The sequence below is a fragment of the Etheostoma cragini genome, chromosome 8 (genome assembly GCF_013103735.1).
Source record: "Etheostoma cragini isolate CJK2018 chromosome 8, CSU_Ecrag_1.0, whole genome shotgun sequence".
In the NCBI taxonomy this organism is placed as follows: Eukaryota; Metazoa; Chordata; class Actinopteri; order Perciformes; family Percidae; genus Etheostoma; species Etheostoma cragini.
The window spans coordinates 11,163,355-11,180,627 of record NC_048414.1 but is presented as its reverse complement, the minus strand read 5'-3'; the positions used below and the strand labels follow the sequence as shown (position 1 = coordinate 11,180,627).

General features: G+C 41.3%; 1 protein-coding gene across 3 annotated transcripts in view; it reads right to left on the bottom strand.

The window, feature by feature from the left end:
* The window catches only part of roraa (RAR-related orphan receptor A, paralog a), a 179,515-nt gene that overhangs the window by 15,971 nt on the left and 146,271 nt on the right, over positions 1 to 17,273 (bottom strand). The gene's annotated exons all lie outside the window — the stretch shown is intronic.

The following is a 17,273-nucleotide window of genomic DNA, read 5'->3' as shown; positions in this document are numbered from 1 at the left end:
AGAGCACATGTACAATAGGGCAGCTAGGCCTCTGCATGTTCACCCAGTGCCCTTCCCTGTCTTCTCCAAAGCCCTGATATCAACCCACTGCTAAAACTACACTCCATTATCAAAGACCTGGAAACTGATAGTCAAATGTGAACACCCAGAACAATTTGCCAAATGCACACTAACAGCTTACAGAGGCCGTGTCATAGTTTATATTGTTATAAGCATCGTATAGACAGACACTGTCAGACAGAACACCTCCTCCCTATGCACTGCAATTGCAGCTTTGCTCCATTCAAAAGATATAAAGAGTTATTCACAAGACATAATTAAATTTGTGAAGTTGAGAAATTAATTGAAAAATTGGTATATAGAGGTCAAATATTCAGAAAAGCTGATACACTGGTATGCAGTTTAAATTCTTGAAGAAAAAAAAATTTAAAAATGAAATCAAAGATTTGTATGCATTGCAGAGGACCTGCTTTTTTCACCAGCTTGCAGAGTTTAGTGAACTCTATTATTTTTTTATATAGATATCTACACAAATATGAAGCATTTTATTTAGTTCCTGGTAATTATTCTTTAAGCTTTGTTCCAAACTTCTGAGAATTATATTGTTCAAGTTTTCAAAAAAAGCATGCTGTTAACACAAAGTAAAATAAAAACTGAAAATTCTACAGGCTTGTGCAAACGTGGAAAATCACAAGCCAAAATCTCCTGGCTGTTCCCACTGAACCCTTGGACTACTGACATAACGTTGAAGGATTAAGATTATCCCTTACATTACAGACCCATGCCTCGGACACCGTCATAATGCTGAAAGCCTAACCCATTACTCGATTGGACCATTAAATCATTTTCTCATGGCCTGGTGATTCATGATAGATGTGCACGATAAATGAGGTCTGAAATTGAGGCTTCTTTGTACTGTTTTGTCTATGCACATCTGTTTTTTTTCTTCTTCCATTGGCTCATTTACAACACACATCATTCTGAAAGAAAGTGTGTGAAGCAATTGGAGGAAATGTGCTTCTCTGTGCATGTTTGTGTACGTGTGTGTGTGTGTGTGTGTGTGTGTGTGTGTGTGTGTGTGTGTGTGTGTGTGTGTGTGTGTGTGTGTGTGTGTGTGTGTCTGTTGTGTTGTGTTGACAGCTGTCAATGACAGAGTGACGCAAGCCAGCGGGGCTCATGGCAGAGATTATGTAAGGAACTGGACAGGCCACAGCGTTTATAAGCAGATAAACAATTCTCTTCCCTTCAGACAGTGTTAATACATTCTCCTACAATATTTTTTTGCAACAAAACCAAACAAAAGCTTATAGGGATAAATCTCAGGACTGTTATACAAAAGCAAATTTTCTTATTAATGGAAAATTTACAAATGGTCAACATATAAACACCAGAGACACTGAACAAGCTGGCATATGTTTAAGAAGCAATGGTCCTCCATTATTATGTGCAGCTTTTCATTTTGCTACATGAACTTTCCATTTGACGGTGGAGATCAGCTGTCGGTTGATAAAGAGTCTTCTCTAAACAGATACCCGTGGCAGTAAGATCTACCTGTAGAGAGACGACAGCCTTACAAGAGCTGGAATCAGAATTCTGCCGCTTTTCATCTGCCAGGGCTCTGCTGTCGTGAAGTCACACTACACAATACTTTTTTTATTCCCATTTATGCAGCAGAAGAAAGGTTATTTGAATGTCAGCGGCAAAGGACAGTTGTGCTACGATACACAGGCTGAATAGTATAAATGTGTTTATACTATACAGGTGGCTGTTGGAATATCTCCATAGAGCTGTTCTAATGCCATAGCTGGTTTGTACGGCAAAGAAAACACAGTGCTATACGGAAATTCACCTGCAGACCAAAACTCTGTATCATCACTTTAAACCTCTTCCATTTAACCTATAAACATGCTAAAGTCAGCAAAACAAATTCTGACCAAAGGGATTAGAGCAAGGACAGACATAATTGACACATTTTGATGTCTCTATGCTGCATCTTGCTAATTCCCCCTCCCCAATCATTTAGCTGCCTAAACTGTGATCCCTCTTCACTAGAGACTAGCTATATTTGAAGAGATATTTCCGTTTCAAAAGATGTTCTTTTTAAGCCTTTCCCTATTATTTCTTCATAGCAGTGCAGTGACTTTGCTAAAGCTCAGGTCTGGACCATTGCCCTGGGCTGCTTTTTGGATGAACTCATGCGTACATCTCTGTGTTTGTTTGTGTGTGAGGTCTATTAATATTTCAAAACTGCCCAACTCCAGATGCCTGTACAACACAGCAGTGCTTCTCTCTTCATGTCTCTCCCTGTATTTACTTGACTGTTTTATTGAAGTGCATTCTGACACCCTCTAAGAGGGGGAGCAGGAGAGGGGAAGATGTATTCCCAAACCGCAGCACAAGACATCTCTCTCCATGTCTCTTTCTCCACCGGCGTAACAGTAATTTGGGCACTAATTTATGGGTTGTTGTGGCAAAGATTGACGAGCTTCCTGACTGGGAGTCTGCGCTCCTGCACTCTAGGGGAAACAACAAAAGCCTGGGTTTACGGAGCAGACGAGCACCATGAAGGGTAGCATGTGTGCGGCGCTCCTCTTCTCTCCCTTGTCTGCCCCACCTGAGCTCAAATTTCTCTCCCCGTCACTCCTTACCTCCCTCTATCCATCTTCCCCCACCTATCCCCTTCTTGTCTGTGATTTCAGTTACAAGTGTAGTTGTGCCTGGGTGCTGGGGACCGGAGGGCACGCCCCCTCCGTGTGTGCAAGCGTGTGCGTACGGGCGTGCACTTGTGCCCAGGGAGAAAAGCTTTACACTGTTTACTTTAATGGCAAAATACAATCTGTAGACAGCACTCACTTATGCATTCTACCAGCCCCTAGTTAGACAGAGTCATAGAGAGTTATGAGAGCTGAATATAGTATTTGTGTTGCAAATATGTACATGCTTTGTCTAACTAGTTAGATTGGTTTGGGCCCTTACATTCAAATGTGATACATCCTCAATTCTAATGACATGCATTTTTGAAGGGAAATATAAGTTTTTCAAGTCTGAGTCAGAGTTTCTTGTGCAGTGTTTGCTTTACTCGTGCATTCTGCAGCAAGGAATTGGGATGCACCAAAACTGAAAATCACTGAGGCTGAATTCACACAGGACCGATTGATTGACTGGTGCAGGAGCTGCTGTTTGAATTCTAAGATTTAGCAGAGGATCGTGTGAGTCTTCTGAACCTTTAGTCTGACCACTTGAACTAAGCAGGCAATGGCTAAAGCCTCAATTGTGGTACAGTGCCTTAGTTAAGCACCTCTCAGCTCCCCATCTCCCTGCAGGGACAGCAGCCTTGTAGGCTCCTTTAGAAAAACACAGGAATATATAAATAATGAATCCTCCAAAACATCCACTGCAATTACACACAGAAACCTTTACATAACAACAAAGAGCCTTGTTCCATTGCACTAGGGAATTTGCTACTGCCACACTGTACAACTTCCTTCCTCCTATAATTGCTGTATTAGTATGCATTTCTTCAAGACAACCGGGATTGTACTGTGGGTTTTTGAATAGGACTTTTCTACTGTTTCACACAAAGAAATCAAAACTTACATCCACACAACTTCCTGCATGGTCTTTTTGCCAGATGGGTGACAAAGTATATGAACATTTTATGTGTGCATTTGGACATATGCAAAGTGAATGTTTGGGTGCTTCAGTCCTGGTGGAACGGGGGGGTTAAAGTCCTGTCTCATGCTGCTGCTCAGGGTCAGTGGGTCAGAGGCACACAGCCAGAATACACATAGAGAGCAGGCTGAATAGTTCAGCTGACAGTAATTGTCCCTCTGTGGTCTCCTTAGAAAAACATGTTTCCAGACAACGCAGACTGGCTGCATGGGTTAGATAGTGATCATGATCTTGATTTGCTCCATCAAAGAGATAAGCTCAGCATAAGCCTACAGTTATGGCACAAGTCAGTATTTCCATTGGTGCTGACATCAGCTGAAACCAGCTCTGCACAATGATGCAGCACATGTGTTGATAGATCAAGTGATGAGCTTAATTCCAAAACATTTGAAATCAGTTAGTTGGGAGAAAGAAACCCACATAATGACAGCAATGTCATCATGCAAAATCTCTACAGATAAAATAAATAGGAGCAACGGTGTAAAAGTGTGAGTCAATTAATAATTATCCTAATTTAATTTCTTATAGTACAGGAGCATCCAAGGTATATTAAGCTGCAACTTTAAATTCTTTAAAACTTTTAAATCAAATATATCACAATCATATTTATATTTTTCATTTGAATGCATTTTAATCTCAAAATTTAAAAAGTCAGTTGCCAAAACACGAGCAAGTCTGTCTACTTTAATTAGACTCTGGAAAGATATTGTCTAGGAGTTTTATGATTGCTGCACACAGCCCAGCCGTTACTCAACAGATTTTACGGCTGGGCTGATGAGCGCTTTTTACAGCACCTCTAACAATCTGCTTGAAGGTCTTGGGTTTTCATCAGCTGAAAAAGAGCAGGCAAGGACAGGGAAGATGAATGACATCAATGGCCAGCCGATACTACCAGGGATGTGTGATTGAGACAAATGAGCCTTGTTACATTAGCTGGTGATACTGAATCCTGCTGCTCAAAGATCCAGAGCTTGATAGAGCTGAAACTAGAGGCACCCAACCTTTCCACAGATCACTGGTGTCATGGGGCCCTAGAAGAGCCTGCTTCATTGAGCTCGCTTTTTCAGTTTTTGCCTGGACAAATTTTGTTTTGTCTTCAAGTGAGCCCTTTTCTGTGCACACCCACCCATATACACACACACACACACACACACACACACACACACACACACACACACACACAGCGCTACTTTCTAGGCCCTCATTTTAAGATCCCGAAAAAAAATGAAAGTGAGCTAGAGCAATTATCTGATCCATATACAGTTGCCTTGGTTATTATTCTCTTAATAATTGACTGTGAATACTTCCATCATGCATCATTTATCCTCAATGCTACTAAATGTTCTAAAATAATTAACTGAAATGTTATGATCGTAACCCATGTAAAATATTTACTTCTGATGATGAAATTGGTAAGCCATTTTAAAAATCAATCTGTGTATTTCATTTGGCTCCCGGCAGTATCAGTAGACCGAGGTGATGAACGCCAATGGCTTGCTTAAGTGCCAGTCGGTTGCAAAATTCTGGGAATATTAAGGTAGAAGCTTTCCATGGAAATTTACAGGAAAACAATTAGAATAAAATGGAAATATCTGGGTTATTGGTTTAGGCTCTTTTGCCATGCCACTTTCATACAGAAAATGACCTTTTTCCATATCATAACAAACACATAGAGTGTGGAATGTGCTATGTGGTGAGTAAGCTAGCTAGCAAGTTAACTACTGGAAAAAGGCACTTTTAAAATTTGAGCCAACAATGTGGGGTGTGTGCAAACTATGCGTTGAACGCGAAAACTACTTTGCAAAAAGTATGTTTTGTAATAAAGAATGAATTGAAATAGATTAATTAAAACTTTGCTATTATCATACTCAATCAACACAAATCCCACATTGTAACACAACAGCTTTCTCTGGTATGTGTAGTCAAATTGGCAGTGCAGTAGTGTTAGCAGTAGAGTGGGCTTTAATCTTGCATTGCCAGACCTTCCTCCACAGCGCTGCGGAGGAGGGTCTGGCTGAGCCACACAGCATTCTGGGATGGGAGAAAAACGTTCAGGTTTATTGGCATTTTTTAAACCAATCACAATCGTCATGGGCGGCGCTGAGCTCTGCACTGAGGATATGCCTCGGGAAAGAACTTGTTAAGTGGACCGTGTAGGTTCAAAAGTTGTTTTAGTCGTGCGACAGAACCTCAGATTGAACAGATTGGTCTAGCTATCTCAATTTACCATGCATACATCTGAGAATAATTTCTTAATTAAAAAGGGAAGCATTTTTAACTGAAATTGTGCAAAGATTCCTATTTAACTTCCCTTGGATATTTTCCTGAAATTTTCAGAGTCTGTGAAATCCTAGTAGTCAGTAAACTGCTATGTCACTTTATCAGTAACTGTGTAATTAATTGTGCTTCCAGCAGATTACATGTTTATATAGTGTATAGTTTTATCTACGCATGGTTGCTGTACAGTTAAAAAACAGTGTCACTAGTGTGGTGATTATAACATGTTAAATTAAAGGTAAATTACCTGTTCCTTTATGCACCTTCTTTAAAAAGCCATTGTCACCAAGCTTAAAACAAGGGTATTTATATTAGTTTATAAAGTGTTGCCTACTTTTAATACAAATATTAACTCCAATAATTCCTCCACTCATTTTGCAATAGCTGCTGAGCAACTCCACCGTCGTCCTCCCTCTCCTCCAGTTGTATCAGACCGTATGTAAGGCATTCCTAGACGACAGGGGTACACGAGGAGTGTCTACTGCCAGACAGAGTTCACAGACTGCTTACAGCGTGTGAGGCACATTCCCCCTGCACTGCTGTTTTTATAGTCCTACAAACACTGGCCTGGTTTTGTTTAACATGGCAGGATTAAGCAGCCATGCGCAAAGCATGCTTCCCTCCTTGCACGCTTCTGCTTACAGTGAAAGGTCCAAGCGCTTGCTGCTACCTTTTGGTGAACCAGCTTCCCTGAGTGCCAGTGAATGCGCCATGGTGCTCTAATCCCAAGCAAATAAACAAGTGCCAAGATTAATGATTGCATAAACACATCCCAAAAGCCCTGTAATAACAATCAGCTCTTTAGCCCTTTTTGAAGCCATTGCAAAGGCTCTTGGAGTCAGCTGACTGCCAGTACTGTATATCCCTCTTTCCTTTCTTGCAGCAACACAGCAAGGAATTGTCTGTTCTTTGTGGCTTTATTAACAACAGGAAGCTGTCAATATTTTCCACATGAGAACGGGCATTTGAAGAAACTAGCCAGAGCAGGACATAGGGTCCTCCAAAGTTCTTCAACTCCACTACTACAACACAGGATGTCGGATCTTCAGCGCCTGACACGTGCGTCTGTCTGACGCCATAATAAAGAAAGCGTGTTTGGAAGAAAGTGGAGATCTTAATCCAGTTCTGAATAGTTTGTAAACCTGCTCCTTATAATACGTTCTAAAACAATAACACCTTTGACTTGTTGAGAAAACGACAAGTCAAGTAGACCTCTAGGAGGACATTAGAAGTGTGTGCATAGCAATAAATCACAACCACAATAGACTGAAAAAGGCCATTAAAATGACATTAGGTGCACGGACCGTCCACTCATCCCTGTCATCCCTGGTCTGCGGCTGTAAGACGAGCTGCTTTGCGGTGAGGGGCGAGTAGTGGAGACAGGGAGAGCAAGAGAGTGAGAAAAGAAAAGAGAGAGGGGGAGTGCAGTGCAATCCACTGGTCCAGGGAAGGTGAAAGTGGGACGTTCAGATGAAGTGGGAGGCCCCTCTCCAGGAGGTTGCTCCTCAGCATTAAGGCAGAGGGAGCATCCCACCTAATGAGGGGTGAAGTGGACCCCCCTGTGGGACCCCCTCAGGCACATTCATTAGCAGATGAAAAAGCATTTCCTGCGGCAGAGCAAGTGCCTGCCTTGGCTCGGACATGTTTAATTTAGGGCCATATGAATACACAAGGCCACCGCTATCATGGGTCAGGGGACTCAACAACACACAGGGCCAGGGAGCAGGAGCTTGACTAAATGAGTGCATGCAGAATTGAATTAGGCTGCTGGAAATGGTTAGGGTTTGATACCCCCCTTTTAAGTTTAGAACATTCCGATTATTCAAAGGTCAAGTGTGCTGATACTCCCAAATATGAGTAAAAAGTATGTTGAAGACAGGCTATTATACAGAAAATGTGCAGCTTATCACAAGTTTCAATCCCTTCAATGCATTGCATTTTGTTGCATCTTTTTGGCTCTAGGCAAAAATAATAGATTCATTTAGCCAGTGGTGGTTTGTGGAAGGGAACCAAGGATTATGGTAATGCAGTACTGAACGCTGCAAGCTAAATACAGTAAAAGAGAAATTGCTGCAGTAAGAGACACAGGAAGAATATCCGAGAGGGTAATTTATATAGTTGCACAAATCTGCATTCACAAATGCATCTTGAAAATCTCATATCTCACAAGGTATGCTGTCTGTGAAGACAATAGAAGAGACAGTGCTTCTTTTCACTGTATTAAAAAGGGCATTACAGGGTATCAATCTATGGCGATTCAAAAACATGTCCGCTTATCACAGCCGCTTATCCTTGTTCCTGATGAATCCTCACATTTATTAAGGCTGTCTTTTTGCCTTGTTAGATATGTATAACCAATCTCCTGTAATTAGCAACTGCTAACCTTTGGGGTGCTAATCCTCCATGAATTGTGGATTTGTACATCAAAGCCCACACTCTCTCATATAGCTGGTGCTTGAAATTACACTCGATTTGAAACCTGCAATTATTTGTATAGCATGGATGCAAACAGTCTCCTCTTTTATGTCTCTGAGAATCCCGTGGGTTTGCAGTAAAGAATCCTTAATCCACTCCAGTGGAATCCAAATATAGAGTTAACACTAGCTTCCTAAAATGTAGATGCAGAGCCAAGTGCCTGCTGTGCACGTAAAGTAGAGAAAGCTTCTCTCTTCTTTTTTGCGTAGTTAAGATTAGATTTCTTTAGTGGCTTAGATGCATCATATAAGAAGCAAGGGGGATTGCCCAGGGGTACAACACAACCAAGCTTCAAAAACAGAGCCTGGCTACGCTTGTAGTTGTGAGTCTGTCCTTTTCACAAGCAATAATTGGAAGTCAATTCAATAATCATTGGTCTTGCCCCTTTGTTTAATGTAATCACATGTCCAGGCCTCTGTCAACAGGGTGAATGCCCAGCTGTTTAGAGTCAGCTGCAATTTGTACTCTCTCCCATTCAAGGCCAGGCTAAATCTATTGTACAAGGAGGGAGAGATTGTAGAGAGGGAAAACAACTGAGATAGCTTCCCACACATGCAAGCAAGCACGCACACACACACACACACACACACACACACACACACACACACACACACACACACACACACGTAATGCTTTTGCAGGGAGGTTGCCTCAAGCATTTATTTTCTTTAATGAGAGACAAGAGTCTCACATGTGTCAGTGATGCACAGCATGGGAACAATAGGGTGGGCTTTAATTCCATCAATCTAGTGCATTTATCCTTGTATCACATCAATACCTGTCAGTTAAGCAGGATGAGATAAATCATGTCAAGCAGACTAAGGCAGGGCCACACTGAGCTCAGTAAATATGCAGACTTAAAACTCATCTTAAAACTCAGAGGGGGGAAAGCGGTTCCACACAGTCAGTGACAAATTTAGAGCATGGGTCTTAGGCAAGGAAATACAAGAGATTACTTTGTGAGACAACATGACACAAAGATCATCCTTTCTGCACTTACTCTAGTAAGTGATTAAATAGCTATGAATTAACAATGATGTTGTTAGGTATTTAGAGGATACGCTACACCTCGGCTGTCACCTAAGCCTCCCATGGAAATCTCTTTACTTACCTTACTGTAGGGATCGCACAGTTAAACTTGTTTTACCATCTTAAATGGGAACAGACACTATACCTTCCGACACCTGACAAAAAATGCATGCATGCAAAAGCGGGCAAGATGCTTTTGAATGACATGGAAAACTTGACTGTGACAAGCAGTCATCCTTGTGTGTTTGTATGTTTTGTATGGGCATGCATGCATTAACTGAATGGCGCGTTAAGAAAATACCAGGTAGCGGGATCTTGAAAAGTCTTCTCCACATATGTGCAATAACATCAGATTTATCGTCAGATAAAAAACATATAAAACACTTTGAGGATTGGCTTTGAGCGATAGCAATAACCCTGCAGGCAGCCAAATTATGATTTATGTACTTTGGCTTGAGAGTGCAAGGGGCAGTAATGTACACGTCTATGGAAGCTGGGCTTTTCACTGTAGCATAGGAGCAACTCAGAAAGAATACATTTGGTGTAAAATTGCTTCATCTGTTTACAATTCCATTTGGAGTTTATGAGAAAGACAGGCAAACACAGCTTGATATATTGCCCCTGTGTCACGGCATGGCAGGAGCATCCACACAAAGATTCATCTCTCACTTAGAAGCCAAATGATACGTCTAATTTGCTGCAAGCACAGTTATTTTTAACCTCTCCAGCTGTCAGATAATGGAGTTTGACTGTCAGCGCTGGTGTGTGTGAGTGTGTTAAAAGGTTGCAAACTCTTTTCAATTTACCATTCCCTTTGAGTGGATTACAAAATGCACATTCCCATTAGTTCACCTGATTGACATTGCTTTTTCTTTTATCACAACCAAAGGGGGGGATTTAAAAAGAGTTGACTGAATTAAGATGGATACTTCCAACGGCAATCTAAATTTGGTTTTCACATGCTTTTTTATGATGCCTGAAAACATTTCAGAAATCACACGGAAGTAAGGTTTGTTTTTGTGGTTATTAATTGGACAAAGAGATGTCTTTTTATGACTTTCTTGAATGGTCGAGTCTTTTTGTGCAAGTCATCTGGTGCTTAATATTGGCAGCTTTTATCTCATTAAGGCATTTCTCTCCAACACCAGACAAATCTAACTGTATTCTACAATGGCCCTTCTCACCACTAACAGGAGAGCAGCAACAGTGTTGCCTAATACAGAGGGCTAGTTACATAAGGGCCATTGAAAATAGTACTTAATCAATGAGCTGGCAGTGGACTGCAGGCTGGTGTCAGTGGTTTGGCTGATGCAATTTAGATGGACACTAATGGATTCCCCAGCCTCCCCCATCAAACATGGGTGTAAATCACTGCACCCTCATTGCTAAGGGACATTTCTAACAGGCAGCACTGACGTAGGCGTATGCAGAGCCTGCGTCATAGCCTACGCTATTTTAAATTTATACGTGTGCGCTGGTGTGTCTGCCTCATTCTAGCATATCTCTTTAACCCTCATGTTGTCCTCGGGTCCCCGTTTTCATTTTTTTTAATAACAAAAAATGGGTCTTCAAAATAAGCGCTGAAAATGTCAACATTAGAAATATCAAATAACTTTGGAAAAACATCAAAAAAGGCACCCATAACATTGAAAAAGTGACAAAAATGTCAGAAAAAGCAATAGTAGTATTGACGGGAAGACAACACATGGGTTAAGAGAATATCACGTGGAAATGAGTACGAGGAAATGTTAAACTGCCACAGCCAAGCAGACAAATCACTTGCTGGGGTCTACATCGCCGCAATGTGTAGATATATTTCTGGGGAGGTAAACGTCAGGCTATGACGTAGAGTCCGGCGTAAGGTCCGTATCTACACGTACCTCCCTACATACCAGAATAAATAAATCAGGCTTTAGACTGCACTAACATGATATGGCTGATAGGAAAACATCATGTCCTCAAGGCATAGAAAGATGCAAAGAACACACCAAAAGGATGGTTGTGAGCAGAGGCATAGAGACATTGACAGTATAGAACAAGACATGTTCGTCTAGTTTTACTGTACATCCAACACACCCTCTTTCTTGTGCTTTTTTTTGGTATTGTATGGAGTATTAACTAAACAACAAGTAATACACAATAATACACCAGAGAAAATCTTTTATCAACTCATAACAAATGGCAGGAGGAAAACCATTGTTTGACTCACACAGCTATCTCAGTTGTCGACTGTAGACACAGCTCCAGTGAATGACATGTCCACTGTTCCAATAACCAGCTGATTTCTAATGTTTGCTAACTCCAGCTTAACAGCCTGTTATGTAAGAGAACTGAAGGGGACATGAGGGGAATGAGCTCAGTTTACTTTGACCAGGCCGACAGAGGCAGTTGCCTGCCTGCTCTCCTGTCTGCGTTTGTGTATCATAGTGCTCTTACAAAAGGTGTATCATGCTGTCAGTTGGCAATGACACTTCACATTGACCAGCTCTGACTTTAGCTCTAAGGTATCTCAAAATTCAAACCATGGCACAACCCCAGCTGCTCCCAGCTCTGCACTTACATGACGAGAGCGGTGCTCAAGTGAATTGTTATACAATAGTTCCTGACCTCGTTGTTAAACTATAAGCTGCGGTTGTTATTTCCTTTAAAGCTCCCTGCAAGGTGTTGCGTCACACCTAAAAAGTGCTACCGTATGAGATGGAAAAAAAGAAAAGAAATGTTGCAGTAACCTGTAATGTGCCAAACATCTCTGGTCAAACAACTTTGTTTCAGTATGTTATTTTTTATTTAAGATTCACTTTATTTGGTGTGAAATGACAACTTTATGCAATCAATCGTATAGAACCTTATTTTTAGACAGACATAAAAAAAACATGTGCTGTGCTTGGAGGTTAATGTGCTCCAAAATAAAAGGGGCTTCATCTTTGTTTTTTCTTCAAAAAGATGCATGCTTATCAAAACTGAATTTTTGCAAATAGGCTGATATAGTACAATGCTGCTCTTGCTCAAAAAACTGCTGAAAAAGCCTTTATGTATTCTAACCAAGCACTCACACTTCATGCCGTAGAAAGTGAGCAGCCACTGTTTTGTTAATATGCTACCTTGTTGGCAGTGTCTCCTGCTTCGCTTCACAGGCAGGTAAGCTTCATACTCAGGTGACAACAGTAGTGCTGTTTAAGTAGCAGCTAATGGTGCTAGGTCAGTATTTGGGATGTATTCCTTAGAGGAGATACGCTCCACAACAACAACTTTCTACATGCTGCCCTGGCCTGGTAAGAAACACAGAACTCCTTATGAAACCAAACAAATTGCATTCAGTGGTGACTAGAACAAAGAATTATTTCTTTCTCTCTCTGCCTTCTTGACACACTAGATCAATTTTTCTGCCTGTTCAGTTGGCACAAACATTGCCCATTACAAAAGAACACAAGGCTTGGGGATTTTTCTCAAAAACCCGTTGCCGTTCTCCTCCATGCTAGTTAAATTACAGAAAAGGTCACAGCAGGGGACTTCGTAACACGGCTACCAATCAACTGTAGCAATTCTCCTGGTGTGTTTGTCAACATTGCTGCCTGTTGTAATTGGCATAATTGTCAGGTTATAGCTCGGCACAAACTGGGCTTCCTCTTGGCGAGCGTGGGCCGTGTCATTAAGAGGGACATGTTTCTGGAGGCGCTCCCGTGGACACATAACACGCACGCATGTTGGAGCAACAACTTGCCTGATAAAATGGCTGCCTCTTATCTCTACTATGCATATGAAAGGCTTATGCCTTCTCCATGACAGATTCTACGCCTCATCACCATGGGATTTGCCCAGATACAACAGAACAGAAGCTGGGAGAAAAACAATGTATCACATGTATAGCTTCATCCTAACACTGTCACTTGATGTTTGGGTGTGTATCAATGTGTTTGCACACATGCTCACTTAAGAAACATACAGAGAGAACACCAAGCCAATTACGTGATGGTTTGCTGTGGATAACGTGTGTGTTTCTCTCCTGCACAGTAATTCCCAGTTTATTGGCAGCACATGTGAACTTGGCATTCGTGGAGCAAGCTTCAATTATCTTGATAATCTGTGGTGAATACTTGATATAATAATGATATAGTATCTAAAATTACCATGATGAGGTGGGGTAGAGTGTGCTGAAAAATAATCGTTTGTATCATCACCGCTGGGTAGCATCATTATTAATCTGACAGCACTCATAAAGCGTTATGTTTGTTTTCTCTGATTGCTCTTTTACTACCAAAATAAACAACTTGGCTCCTTTGAGTTACAGCGGTATAATTTGATGGAACAGCAAAGGCATTAATCTATAAATTTATTTTCAATTTGAGGTAAGCTGCCGTCATGAAAGCTAAATCACTACTAGGGAGAAGATTATTCTAATTACTAACCAGCTGTCGCGCATGCTGCATGAGCACAGGATGTCAGAACACAGAGCAACCAGTAATCAGTTTCACAGAATCATTTGAGTACACATTTACATCTTGCACTAAATGTTAACACATGAAATTGTCTTCATTTGTATGGTAATGTTATAAAACTAAAAGAAGCCTATGCTATAACACGGCACGACTGAATTTAGAAACACAAATTATATGGTCAATTTGTGATGCAATCTTAAAAGCTGAGTGTTTATTTGCAGCTAAAATAAGCCTGATGGTATTTTAGCTTGCACTTAGATTATTCTGAAGGATATGTTGACCAACTGACGGCATGCTGTAGGAATGTAACTCATGTACTTGACTGTGGATGATGTTTATTTAAAAAATGGAAATTTTAGTTCAAAGGTATACTGTGATTCAGACACACAGTAAGCTAAGATGGCAGAGTAGAAGCATTTTCTAATATGTCTTTTTGGGGCTATATCTGAATTAAACCATAATGCTAGCATGGCTTGGTCCCTGGGGTTTTCTTTGCCATTTGCACTGCTAGCGCTGCAATCCCCCTGACAGGCCTGTTTACGACTGCTCTGCTATCAGAGGGCTGAGCAGAGCCAGGGACGAGCCTTCATTAGAGATTAAAGTGACCGTCACAAAGTCCAAAATCATCACTGCTTCCAACAGCACAGCAAGGGGAGACACTGAATAGGCTTAAGCTCATGCATCAACAACAACTCTGTATCAGACGGATCCTCTGCTTAACACTTTTAAATTTCAATATGCATTTGTGAATGACGTTTAAAGACATTTTTTAAATTGGCTAAATCAATCCCTTCACTGGCAAAAACTGTCATCTTCATGGCTTTGTTGCTATAAAACAGAGATTCATTTTGGCAAATACCATGCATGACATTACCTTCTAAAAACAGCAGTATTTGATTCAGGAATATGTACGCTTCAGTAGCAGACATGTATAACAGAAATATAATGATGTACTGCATCATATCAAGATCAGATGTAGTTTCTTGCTTATTAAAGCTATCATACATGATTTCTGGTGGCCGCGGATGTTAGGCTGAGTGGACCTTCATGCCTTTGGTGGTAAAGCTTGTCCGTGTCCTGATCCAGAGTTGCTGGACTTTCTTACGGATAGGTATGAATAAAATGAGACAGCTGGATGGAATTCCTGGCTTTCTGACCATTTCCATTTGAGATGTCTTCCCCTCCCAGGCATTGAATGCCATTTACTCATCCGTCTCTCCCAAAACCCTCACAGGATTCATAGGGAGGAAGATGCTACTCTATTATAATGCTGATGGTTTTTCTGTTGGGAAAACTCCCTGATGAGTTTAAAATCAGAAAATCTGTGAGATCCTTCACACCTACACTGTAGGTAACAAAGAACAATGTAACGCATAACAATACTGCCTGTAAATAATGGCAGACGTAGGTTAAACAAAGCAACAAAGCCTTTATACACATTACGCACTGATTTCTCCTTCCATCAAAATTCTTGCTGTAACTCCAGAACAAAGCAGTTATTCTCAGAGCAACATAAAAGACAGACACCTGTCAATCATAGCTCCATTTTCCCAGTGTCAGAGGCTGCAGGATGGAGAAATGTGCAATATTCTGATAATATTTCATGCAAACTAATGCAAGTCAGAACACTTCCCTGCTGGCCACAAGGAGGGGAAATGAGAACAGGTAATTATCGTATTGCCTCGAGGCAAGAAATGATAGAGATTGCAGAGAACGGGGATATTTAGCCCTGCTAATGAAGGCCCATGTTGTGGGAGCACCGGGAAAGGGGAGCAGAGGGAAGCTAGGCTGTGGCTCAGCAGGAGGCAGAGCCTGATAAGACCATCTTACATAATAGCCTCATCCAGGCCGGGCTCACTGTTTGGACTGAGGCTCCCTGTCCCTCATGTTATCTCTCATCCACTGAGCATGTCCGACCAAGAGAGCGTAACATTGTCTGGGTATAACAAATTCCTAAACATGACTATTTAATAGTTAATTCACACCAAGTAGTGACATTTGCAATGTTGAGGACTGGGCCTGTTTACAGATCCACATATGCAGTAGAATGATGGTTGCAATGCTAATGACGACTGCGGCACGTTGCGTACAGTTTCTCATGTTAAGTATATCAATACTAATTATATTCACTGAAGAGAGTGATCACAAAGAATTGAGTGAATTGAGGAGGGGATCACCCCTCCCACTTGGCCATTTAACCCTATTGAAGGGTTTACATATGCTCATCTCAACAGCCTTCCTTAAAGTGCTGAAAAATAAAACGAGATTGCTTATTTTGTATATGCAGCACTTCCCTAGGACGGATATGAAAGTTTAATCATGGCATTAGGATTCACAGGCATTCCCTTGCCAGACCTGCTTGCAGACATCAGAATTGCTAATTTGATGGTTTGCCCAGGAAGGATTGGTTGGTGGGTGAGGAGGGGATGAATGGAAACAGGAGTCTGATTTGTCCAGATAACCTTGAACCCCACCGCTCAGCTTCCTGTGGATGTACGGAGCTCAATCAGTCCCTCTTTATCGATTTGATCTAAGCCACTGTCCAGTGCCGTGGCCGGCACAACGCCGCACTCACTCTTTCCTGACTACTTTGAGAATGTGTCATTAGCCAAAATCATTGTCCTGCTCTCTTTCCAGCCTGTTCTGACAGCAAATAACATGTGCTGAAATGTCATGATTGAATAAATACAGAAAAATAATTGCTTTCAAAGGCAATCTTGGCTCTGCAGTAATGTCCTGATCAGATATCAACATTAGGCCAAAACAAAACCTTTGACAAAAACACAGTAATTGTGGCTCAGTTTCTAATATAAATAATTAATTCCTAATGCCTGTTATGAGAGTCCACTGGACACACAGACATGATAAAGAAGAAAGGTCCTGACAGGGTTATGAGTCAACAGAGATGTGAAATTCAAATTGGCCAGGCTAAGCAGTTTGGAGGTGATGGTGATTTGAGTCGACTCACTGGCCAGCCCTACGGTACAGTAGAAGAGCCCAGGGCTGAAAGATGGTGGAGTTACTCATGGGCACAGGTGCTTTATCAGCAGACCGCATGTGACTGGGGGGAGGGGAGATAATTATAAGCTTCATCGTATCATACGCTGAACTCTCCACATTACAGTAAATGATGAAATATCTTTATACAAACTAAGCTTTCCATCTCATCCCCCATTTTTTTTTTAAATACACCAAACGTATCTTTTATGAGTAGCTTCATCTGTGCAGAAAGTGGGAAGAACAGCTGTTTGTATGCTTTTTTCCGGGTCCATTGTGAGCGCTGGACTCGTGCTATTACCTAAATTAAAGTGGAGATCTATCATTGGCAGGAGAAGATGAAGCAGCAGGAGCAGAGCTCTCACTGTTTTCTGTCACAGCCTCAGC